The sequence below is a fragment of the Staurois parvus genome, unplaced genomic scaffold, assembly GCF_062004578.1.
Source record: "Staurois parvus isolate SC_StPar_1 unplaced genomic scaffold, SC_StPar_1.0 ptg000011l, whole genome shotgun sequence".
NCBI classification, from domain to species: domain Eukaryota; kingdom Metazoa; phylum Chordata; class Amphibia; order Anura; family Ranidae; genus Staurois; species Staurois parvus.
The window spans coordinates 17011189-17023752 of record NW_028317807.1 but is presented as its reverse complement, the minus strand read 5'-3'; positions in this window follow the sequence as shown (position 1 = coordinate 17023752).

The following is a 12564-nucleotide window of genomic DNA, read 5'->3' as shown; positions in this document are numbered from 1 at the left end:
CCCAATCCTCTTCTGGATCATCCAAATGCTCTCTAGCAAACTTCAGACGGGCCCAGACATGTACTGGCTTAAGCAGGGGTACATGTCTGAAACTGCAGGATCTGAGTCCCTGGCGGCGTAGTGTGTTACTGATGGTAGCCTTTGTTACGTTGGTCCCAGCTCTCTGCAGGTCATTCACTAGGTCCCCCCATGTGGTCCTGGGATTTTTGCTCACCGTTCTTGTGATCATTTTGACCCCACGGGGTGAGATCTTGCGTGGAGCCCCAGATCGAGGGAGATTATCAGTGGTCTTGTATGTCTTCCATTTTCTAATTATTGCTCCCACAGTTGATTTGTTCACACCAAGCTGCTTGCCTATTACAGATTCAGTCTTCCCAGCCTGGTGCAGGTCTACAATTTTGTTTCTGGTGTCCCTCCACAGCTCTTTGGTCTTCACCATAGTGGAGTTTGGAGTGTGACTGTTTGAACTTGTTATCAGTATAAAAGACACCTGTCCACAACCTCAAACAAGTGCCATTGATACAGGTAATGAGTGCAGGACAGAGGAGCCTCTTAAAGAAGAAGGTACAGGTCTGTGAGAGCCAGAAATCTTGCTTGTTTGTAGGTGACCAAACACTTATTTTCCACCATAATTTGCAAATAAATTCTTTCCAAATCAGCCAATGTGATTGATTGGATTTTTTTTCTCATTTTGTCTCATAGTTGGTCTACCTATGATGCCAATTACAGGCCTCTCTCATCTTTTTAAGTGGGAGAACTTGCACAATTGGTGGCTCACTAAATACTTTTTTGCCCCAATACATACATAGTGTGTAGACGCTATAACTTTCACACAAACCAATTAATATACATGTAATGAAATTTTTTTTTTACTAAATACATGTAGCAGAATACATTTTGGCCTAAAAGTATAACTAACTTTGAGTTTATTGGAATTTTTTTTTATAACCAAAAGTGAAAAATATTGTTTTTTTTTTCTAAAAAAAGTAAAAGCCACAGAGGTGATCAATTAGCACCAAAAGAAAGCACTATTTGTGTGAAAAAAGGACATACATTTCATTTGGGTACAGCATTGCACAACCGTGCAATTACCAGTTGAAATAGCGCAGTGCCGAACAGCAAAAAAATGGCCTGGTTGTGAAGGGGGGGGGGGGGGTAAATCCTCTGGAGGGAAAGTGGTTAAAATGTATTAACATTTATTGAACATTTCTAACTTTATGTCTCTTTTGGTAAACAGTTAAATTTACATTTTGCTCCTTTAAACAGTCTGATTAATTAGGTTCATAATCACAATGATTTGATTTTTATACAATTTTCAAAAGCAAGTTAACCATAATATACAATTTCAGAATGTGTAAATGGTCACATGTATGTGATACATTTTTTCAACATCTTGGTTTTCCATTTAGTTATTATGTACCATATTATACAAATTTTGTACAACTCATATGTAAATATACCAAAAATGCATGTATTTAACAATTTTCAATGAGTAGCACTTAAGCAAACTGACTGCAGATAGCAATGATCTCAATTAGTGCATGCCAAATACATGACATTGCCATCCATATCTGCTTATTTGACTCTCCTTTCAAAGCGATACAACTACTATTAAACATCTGAACCATTTGTGGTTAAAATTTGGATATGTCAAATGTCTGACATATTCTTCATACATTCAGCAGTTAGATATGATCATACACTACTTTAAGAGGGGACACCATTTCAACATACAATAGATGTTTATATGGAAGACACATCACATGGAAGCTTGGAAAAATGTAGTATGGATAAGCCGAAATTGATTTATTACACAGATTAACTTGCTAACCAGTGAAAGGGTTTATCCACTATTGATTGGTGTAACATATGCACTTACAATATTCGCCTGTTCCTATACAAAATAAGCACAGATGGGCAACAAGCTTAAAAAGCTGATCGCTGATCCCTTGCAGCAGAAATACTGTTTTAGGTGAAATATAACCCACAAAGGGAAATCAGATAATTTGTGTTCATTTTATGCCCATTCACACCACAGTTTTTCTTTGTTGCACTGCATTTTTTATGTTTTATGTGTTTTACATGCAATCTCTATGGAACACTCCCTTGACTGTAAACCACAGGGAAAATGCAGAAAGCAGTTACAAAACAATTGTAGCAGGAGTTTCTTTATAAATATGAATTTGCCTCTATTTCTTAACTGTTTGCTCACAAGTGCCAGATAATGTAATTGGGCTACATCTGGCACATTGTCTGCTTTCAGATCCGTGCAAAAGCTCCTGCATGCATGTCAAATCTTATGCGAATGTGTGTGCAACCGCTGTGTATGCATCCACCTCTATAGACTGCCTGTGCACAGCGTGGGGCGAATGCAGGGCAGGTGCAATAACATATGTCGAGCAGAAGGGTGTCTGAATGAAGACTTAGGGGGTCTAGTTACACATTTTTTTCACAGAAGATTCACAAAGCTTTCACCCAAGATAAATTCATTTTTCCAATTGAATCAGCTGGGTGAAAATGTGTGAATCTTGGTTGAACATTGTGTGAATTATAGGTGAAAACATTTATAAATAGATAGAAATAATGGGTAAATTAAAAAACAAACTGTAGAACAGAGTTATCTTTATCTTGTAAATGTTCCCACTTACACAATCTCAAAGTGTATATTTTTTTAGCTAACTTACTGTTGAAACCCATAAAAACATCAAGTCATCATGATTTCAATCTGATTATTAAAATGTTACTAAACCCAGGACCCTGCATTCATGATATCTGGTCTACCACAGTACACACAACATGGAAATGCAATTATTGTACTAAATATAAACTGCTAAATATCTTCTCATCAACGGTTAGTGCAGTCTTGTGACTTCAGCAGAGCACTGGTTAAAGCTTGTAGGAGGAGTTTTCTTTCTGCTCTAGGAGGATGCAAAACCCCTGACTTCTGTCTGGACAGTGATGATTGGCCCTGTGCTGATCACATGCACTCTCAAGAAAAAAAACTAGCAATAAACTTTTTGCTGGCTGACAGCTAAAAAGAGTGGGAAATTTGAGTGGAGAGTGAAAAACAGTTTTAATTTTGACTGCTGGTGCTTGTAGTTTTATTTTCTTCTTTGGGTCTTGCTAGAAGCTTTTACTCTTTTAAATCACTTTTTCTGTCACTTTTTAAATAGCATTTTTTTTCTTCATTTCCTTTAGTCTGAAATTAAGGGAGGGGTTAATTGGTCAGATGCTCCAGGTACAATAGACAACAGCTCCAGGATGGATACAGCGGATCACCCTGGAATGACGCAGGCTCACCTGAGGTGCAGGGTCTAAGTGTTCACTGGTCTTCACCAGAGCTCCTAATGGTGGATATGGATTTGGCTGCGTGTGAATACCAGGTGGCAGTCTCAGGATCACCCCACCAGGGAAAGGGGAAGCTGGAAACCAATAGCAGATCAATCAGTTCAGGGATAAGACAGAAGCGGAGTCAGTCACAAGCCAAGGGTCGGTCACAAATTGTAGTAGATAGGATGAGGCAAAATCATAGTCAGTAACAAGCCAGAGGCCGGTAGCGAAGATGTAGACGGCAGCAGGACAGAGTAGCGGGATATTGGCTAGAAGGCACAATAATCTGGCAAGGAGGAAGTGCATGGACATGGCTTTTAAAGGATCACAGCATCACAGGTAGCTCAGTGAAAAGAAACACTGTCTCTCACCGCAGAAGGCCCAGGTTTGATCCCAGGCTCTGACAGCAACTATGTGGCAAATGAGTTTTAATGTGGATAAATGTAAAGTTATGCACTTGGGGGATAAGAATATGCATGCATCGTACAAACTTGGGGAATCAATGGTGGTGAAGGATCTGGGAGTTCTGTTAGATCCCAAGCTTAATAATAGCATGGAATGCCAAGCTGTGATTTCTAAAGTGAGCAAAATCCTTTCTTGTATTAAAAGAGGTATAGACTCCAGAGAGAGAGATATCATATTACCCCGGTACAAATGATTAGTAATACCTCATCTGGAATATGCAGTTCAGTTTTGGGCAACAATTCACAAAAAGAACATTGGGAAACTGGAGAAGAGCAACCAAACTGATAAGAGGCGTGGAGGAGCTCAGCTATGAGGAAAGCTAGAGGAACTGAATATATTGTCTCTTGAGAAGAGGAGATTAAGGAGGGATATGATCAACATGTATAAATACATCAGTGGTTCATATAGTGAACTTGGCATAGAGTTATTCACCCTGAGGTCATCACAGAGGACAAGGAGGCAATCTTTGCGTCTGGAGGAAAATAAATTTAATCTCCAAATATGGAAAGGTTTCTTTACAGTGAGAGCTGTGAAAATGTGGAATAGATTCCCTCAGGAGTTGGTTCTGGCCAGCTCAGCTGATTGCTTTAAAAAAGGCCTGAATTTTTTTTTGATACACAGAATATTACTGGTTACTACATTTATAGGTAAAGTTGATCCAGGGAATATCCGATGCCTGGGTATCAGGAAGTCATTTTTTCCCCTGCCAGAGCAAATTGAATCATGGTTTGCTGGGTGTTTTTGCCTTGCTGGGTGTTTTTGCCTTCCTCTGGATCAACTGTGAGTGTAAGTTTATAACTTTTTTTTTTTTATGGTTAAACTGGATGGACTTGGGATGTCTTTTATCAGCCAGACTAACTATGTAACTATGTAATACATACCAAATTGAGCATGTACATGTGACTACGGGTTCAGTTTGTCTTATCAGGTGGACAATTGAAGAAGAGGAGGGGCAGAGAAGTCAGGTTTAAATGGCCTTTTTACATACTGCAGAGGATTAACCCCTTAGGTTCCACAATGAGTATAACAAGCATGCTTTACTGCATATACAGACTGATTTTAGTGTTGTGGGTTTAGTAACACTTTAACCGTATTACTTAAAGTGGAACTAAAGCCAATTTAAATACTAAACCCTAACTAAACTAAACCCATTTAACTGTTTTCCAAAAGAAATCAAACATTTGAAAAGTTTTAAAAAAGGGAAGGGATCAGGGGCGGACTAACAACTCATGGGGACCCCGGGCAATAGGGGATCATGGGGCCCCTGTGTCCTTGCCCAAACTCAAAAAATCCTATGAAAAAGGTACCAGGGCCATCTCATGGGGCCCCCTACTGACCCCGGGCCCTCGGGTAGTGCCCGAGTTTCCAAATGGTCAGTCCGACCCTGGAAAGGATTGAATGCCTTGTTAGGTGGAGTTTAAAGAGAGTCGGCAGTACACATAGTTACATAGTTAGTCTGGCTGAAAAAAGACAAAAGTCCATCCAATTCAACCATAGAGAAAAAAGTTATAATCCTATACCCACAATTGATCCAGAAGAAGGCAAAAAAAAAAAAACCCAGCAAAGCATGATCCAATTTGCTCCTGCTGGGAAAAAAAATTCCTTCCTGATCCCCCAAGAGGTAATCGGATATTCCCTGGACCAAATTTACCCTTACACCCGGAAGTACATTTTTCAACTGCTTGGCTATTGTGTGAGGCAGAAATGTGTAAATCACAAGACAGACTTTACATAATTTAAAATCTTTTGGCAGGTATAATGTGTACACGGGTATATGTAGGGGAAAGATAGAGCCCCTGTCAGCATTATATTGCTGTGTCCATGTAATAGTTTTTCCTCCATTCGTTTTCTGCTGACAAGTTTCACCAGACAGAAGGAGAGGGACTGTGCAGGCTTCCTTAAGGCACAGTGATGTGAAATGAGATGCATCAGCATATTGGATAGGTAGCATAGCTATCTAATTCATTAGGTAGTTCATACCAATGTGCACTACAGTCAAATAGTGAAGGTGACAAAAAAACCACCAAAAATTTGCATGGTTAAATGATGACTAGTAAAACAAGAACATACCCCACCTTGGTTTTTTGTTATGTGCCAGAGTTCATTACAAGTAATGTTTGGGTGATCAGAGTATATTTGCATTTTGAGACAAAGATTTGCCAAATTGCTAGTTATGCTTTTCCTTTGATTACAATAGACAGCACACAAGAGAACAATAGTAGTGGCCAGGGGAGGACTGACCATTTGGAAACTCGGGCACTGCCCAAGGGCCTGGGGTTAGTAGGGGGCCCCATGAGATGCCCCTGGTACCTTTTTCATAGGCTTTTTTGAGTTTGGGCAAGGACACAGGGTCCCCATGATCCTCTATTGCCCAGGGCCTCATGAGTTGTCAGTGCGCCCCTGGTAGTGGTTATTTTCCATATTGTAAATGTCACAAAAGCTGTAGCAAGTTATATATCAAACATATACTTGGCTGTCCTGACTTATGCAAAAGCTTAAATGACATAATCATGAACGTTGACACTGTCCCTGAGTCAGAGAGCTTCGGGGCAGCAAGCAATGACTTGATCAAGTAGGTACATTAAATTAACATCATTGCAAATGTATTCAGAACACCTCAGCTACCATGACTCATCTCATGTCCCATTGTGATTGCTAATGATGCCGGCATACTGAATAACTTTCCAAGACTGATTTCCAAATTGATTATTTTATGGATGACCAAAAAATATACCAGTCATCACATGTAAGCCTATTTACATGCATCTCTCTACTCTATGTTAGGTGAGGGCCAGTAAAACAAGAAGATATTAGAGGTGATCCTAGCAAAGGGCTGTTGATTAGGGTGCCAAAAAATTTTGCCTAGCGAGTCTCTACACAGGTTCCATACAAGTACATACTGTATGTTACAGTTTTACTTGATAAAGCATTTGTAATTCTGTACAGTTGTTTCGACTGACACATATTTTCAACACAGTACAACCAGATAGTTACACAAATACAGGGGAATTAACGAAGCTTCCTGTGCCACCACATTAACAAAGCTGATAGACCTGATGCAAGGTCTGCACCTAATTAACAAAGGGAATGTGGTAGATTTCAATTTTCATCTGTGCTCGCACTGTAATTACACTGAAAGAGCAGAGCCTGCAGAGATAACAGTTTTCTTTCCCCCTCTCACATTCAGGTGAACAGAAGGAAGGGATAGGGGTGGGCAGAGGTATCCTAAACTGTTGTCTGTGCCATATCACAGCATAGAACAGCCAGCAGGTAGAGATTGTGATGTCATTCATCTATCTCTCCACGTCAGCCAATCAGAGGAAGCCCTGTATTAACTGATTAAAATAAAAAGCTTTTTGCTGAGCCCCATTTCATTTTTATTCTGACAGCAGATGGGAATTCCCTGTACCACTGCTGGAACACAGCGCTGTGTACTGTATGTAGTTGATGCTATATATAGTAGACAGTGGGCACATCTATTACTAAAGGAAATAGCTTGGCTCAAATGGACTATTTAAATCAAATGTAAGGACAAGTTAGGCTTTAAAGTGTATGTAAATCCTAAGCCTTTTTTCTAATAGTAGGGAAGGGATAAATCACCTGTAGGCAGGTGCCTAGAATGTTATTGGTATATCCACTTGAATTTAATATTCAGTAAATCAGTGGTTAACGTGCTGTGGTGCGACTGCCTTTTTGGTTGGTGATGCTTCCCATAGAGGAAATATACCTGTATATAGGGGAAGGAGGTTGGGCTTAGAGGTTGTTGGTTGTGGGAGTTGGAGAGAGACCATACACATGGAGATGTAGCCATTGCACCAGGACTGAGGTTGTCCCAGAGTGGGACCCTGAAATGGAACTAAGTTGAAGCCATTCCACTACCAGACATGTGTGATTCGAAACTCAGACAACTTTTTTGTTATTCAGAGTTTTGGATGTATCCGAATTTTTTAACAAATTTCAACAAATCTGAAATAAATTATAATGACATTAATTATCTGTGTTCTAAAATGAATTTGAATTTGAAAATGAATTTGAATTACAATTCGAAAATTAATTTGAAATGGAAACATATTGCAATAAGTACAGTAAGGTATAAAAGTGAAATAAGATGATTCATTGTTAGGCTGCTTTATAGAATAGAATATAAAATAATAGGATAGAATACAATAGAATAGAATAGAATAAAACAGGATAGAATGGAATAAAATTAAATAGAAAAGAAAATAATAGAATAGAATATAAAAAAAGAATAGAATAGGATAATATAGAATAGAAAAAATTAACATAGATTATAAATGAATAGAGTAGAACAAAATAAATGATAAGTAAAGGGAAGAAGGAGCAGCCAGCTAAGGATAGGAGACAGCGCTGGCCCGGGAGATGGAGGTTCTGTAGCAAGGGTGGACTGATTGCTGTATGTTTTGCCCTTCTGAGCAGCAGGGTACCTATTTTAGGGCCCACTGTTGAATGGAACCCTTCTAGGGACCTGGCCTGGATCATGGTGAGTAAAGTATATCATGTGCAAGAGACCTGGTGGGGAGGATCTGCGCTCAATGCTGTATCTTTCAAAATGTCTCTGTAGTCAGTACCAGGACAGGTGTCAATGGCAAGTGAAAAAAATGTTATTCACCTAGGGGCCCAGTAGTAGTATTGTCTCCATCCACCACATGTGAAAGCAATACCATCATGGTAACAAATAAAAAAATCATAAAAATTTACACCACATTCTTTCACATCTATAATGTTTTCAGTCTGTTTGTTTTAGTTACAAAATTTTGGGCTTTCCCCTTACTATTTGTGTTGAGGACAATGGTCACCAGGACAAATAGAGGGGTGGTCCCACCCAGCAGAGATACAAACACCCAAAAAAAGCCCTAACAAATGAAATGAGCCTCTCCTACTGTGTCCAAAACTGTCTGCACATTTGCCAGAAATGTGGTACCCCACCTAGAAATCCAATTGCTATATCCATTTTCTGGTAACCTACATGTTCTACTATGATCTGAAAGAGCAAAAGCAGCAGACCACAGCTACCTTCTTGAAAAAAAGGACATGTTGTGTAACGGACATCTATCATCTAAATGTTGCATCGCAATGGGTTAAGCAGATGGGCTCTACATCCTGTGTTAAAATAATTTGCAAGCAAAACAATTCACTTGCCAAGAATTTTTATTATACAGGTCTGAGCAAGAAGATCATTTTCTTTGCTCTCTTTCCTCCTATTGTCATACATAAGTAAAAGAAAGAGTTAAAGGAAGCAATCATCGAAAATTATTTTTGCATATGAAAGAAGGCAGTAAGTTTACACACCTGGTTTAGCTTTGGAAAAAAATCAACCAAGCTACCCTTGAAACCCTTTGGGAGAGGGAGCAGTCAAGGTCATTGAAGCTCACCTCTGAATTATTTACTTCCTTCTCAGCATATCTGTAATGTGGGTTCTTTGCTAAGTGACAGCAGTTTGGCTGCATACGCTCTGCATGTTTTTAAGATAACTTGGCAGTCTCGCCAGCTCTGCTGTTCTGCTCTGGCATTCTGGAGGTCACCTGACCTTCCACGTCAAAAAAGAAATGACAGCAGGAGGGCCACCGATTTCTTTGAGAGAGAACCAAGATGGCCCTTTCCTGGCTGGCATGCATATATTTTGAGCCAGGATTTCCTGCTGAATTTCAAAGTTGTCCTTGTGGTTTCTGGAGGCAGTGCATTTGTCCTGAACACTAAAAGAAATTAAATGAATGAACCTCTTTACTCAGAGGACTGTGAAAATATGCAGGCTTTAATCTCTGTGACTGCAGTGCTCGTTGGGAACATCGGAAATAAGCCGCACAAATCCTGGACTTGAAAACAACCGACAGTTTCGTAAAGATAATTCATATATTAACTTTTAAAATAACATCCATTAAGCTGTACCAGTAGACCTGGGGAAATAAAGTTGTACACACCAGAGATTTGAGAAAGGATATACAGACCTCTCTTACTTCATTTATTGAACAATCATTAGGGATTTGGGAAAATCCTAATGAAAGGTTTTAAAGAAACCTACAAGTCTCACATGAAGCCTTTCGCAAGTATTTGAAAAGGCACTGTCAATTTTTTCATTCAGCCAAAGTGACAGTTTCTCTGCAAAGGGCCCCCCTGATGTCCTTATAATTACCCTAATAGTGCTTCCTCACTACTCCTTCCTCCATTGCAGTTGGCAGAAATATCCTGTGTTTCAAGATATAGTGGAGATTATGACCTCTTCCCTGGGGGGATTCCTAGCTGACAGGTGAATGTAAATAAAGGGTGGAGATAGGGTAAAAAAGTTTTAAAAATCGTGGAGTCTCCCTCTAAATGCATACTAGACCCTTATCTGAAAATGCAGTGCAGCAGGCCAGGAAAGATGGTTATGAACGTGCTTGCCCCCATGCATGCTTAACCATACCAGGCCATATACCAGGTCCATATTTGGTCAGTGATGTTAGATGGAATACTTCCAACCTTTGTTCACATTTTGTGGTGGGGAACAGGTGTCATTCATAGTGAGCAGTTGTTGGATGTGGATTGTGTCGGTGGTTCTTTTTTAATGGGCCAGTGGGCGTCATGATCATGATTGCTGTGGATCTGGATTACAGGATTGTTGATGGATTTATATGTGGGACATTTTGGGGAGGGTATTATTTTTTAATAAAGGATTTGTCAAAAAAAAAAGGCAGGGATTGGATTTGGTGGGCCCCTTACACTGTTTCATATTTATTTTTTTTTCTGCATGTGGTCACCTTTGGCGTCCATACCAGACCCACATCAATGATAAAGATTTGGTACAGATGAAGGGAATCTCCAGCCGTTTATTTACAAACAAATGGAAGCAGCTGGAAGCTGTCATTTACCAGCCATTTAACCACTTACCCTCCAGATTTACTCCCCTTCCTGACCAAACCTTTTTTTGTGATACGGCGCTGCGTTATTAACTGACAATTGTGCGGTCATGCAACGCTGCACCCAAATGGAATTTATGTCCTCTTTTTCCGACAAATGGAGCTTTCTTTTGGTGGTATTTGATCACCTCTGTGTTTGTTTATTTTTTTGCACTATAAACAAAAAAAGACTGACAATTTAAAAAAAAAAAACTATATTTTTTACTTTTTGCTATAAAACATATCCAGGAAAAAAAATTAAAAATCAGATTTTGTCATAAATTTAGTATGTGAATTAATTGGTTTATGTCAAAGTTATAGCGTCTAGAAATGGCGGTATATATACTGGAATTTTCTTTTTTCTATATTAGTAATGGCAGCGATCGGCAACTGCGGCGGACATTCGGACACTGGGGGGGGATTGACTAACTGCCACTGACATACCCAGTGACACTAATACAGTGATCAGTGCTAGTAAAAAAGCACTGATACTGTACTAATGACACTGGGCAGGAAGGAATTAACATCTGGGACAATCAAAGGGTTAACTGTGTGCTGTTTTACTGTGTTGTCTGTGTGTGGTTTACTATGTAAGCATGCTGCTTTGTAATGCTAAGCTTTGCAGAACAATACAAAGCAGCATGCTGGTGCTGACATGTATTGTTCACATACAGACCTCTCCCCTGTAAGTGTATCTTGGCCATCGCTCGGTGACGGTGGGGAATCAATGGCGGCACGGGCAGGGTGGTGCGTGCGCACGCCCCGTACCTAGAAATACAAAATCACGTATATATACATGATTTTGTGCAGCCCTGCCACCCTGTACCAGTAGTTCTGCTCTAGGGCGGTTGGGAAGCGGTTAAGCAACATATTGTTTCTTTGCAAATGTCAGTTTTCCTTTGGTAGGTTGTATACATTGTGCAGATGTATCACTTTACAGGTAGGTTCATCTCCCTGGCATGTTATTTTAAGGAATTTTGCTCTTCCGACATTGCCCTTTAAGCATTATTAAAATCACTGCTGAGCATCAAACTGAATTTTTTTTGCCTGGTACATGTTCCCCAGGGCAGTCCCAGCCCTATGCCATTTGTTTGACAACTCCATGCCCAGTAGCCTAGAAAATGTCCATTACTGTTTTTGTAACATTTGGTGCCCATTGATTTCAATCGGGTTTGGATTAGATACCCGAACTTTGATTAAGTGTTGCAAACGTATCTGGAATTCAAACCCAAGGTGTTTATCTCATTACAACTGGTTTCTTCAAAAAGGAGGGGTTAGAACTTCTGACCAGTGTTTAAGCAGTCTGTCCACATTGTGAGCACCAGCTGAACCTTTCTCCCTTACACTATATACACATTTTAAGAAAGCATACTGTATATAATAAAGATGTTAATATGCCACACATGCATTTTGCATACATTGAAGCTAAGTATAGTACATGCATTGAGATAATATTTGCTTATCACAACTGGTCCAAAGGCTAGCACTTAAAAAAATTGGTCCTAGAAATGACTGATTTAAGATACAACAATATGTGTGACAATATAGTAGTCACTATTTTCTGAATATACTAGTGCTGTTCTTATTGCTCCTCAGTGTTACCATCAATCACAGTCATAATGAACTTGGCACTGATCTCACTCTGATCTATACTATTAATATCATCATGATTCATCACAGTTACCTATAATTTGTTTGCTAATTGGCCGTGCCTTGACTGTCCATAAGGAATTCTTATCAGTCTTAACACAATATAGCAAAGGATTGCTGTCATACTATTTCAAGCAAGCAAGAGTTAGATGCAGTCAAGGGGCTATGGATATGAGATAGATGTGCTACATTTTACATTTTAATTGGTCAGAAATGTTGGGCCTTG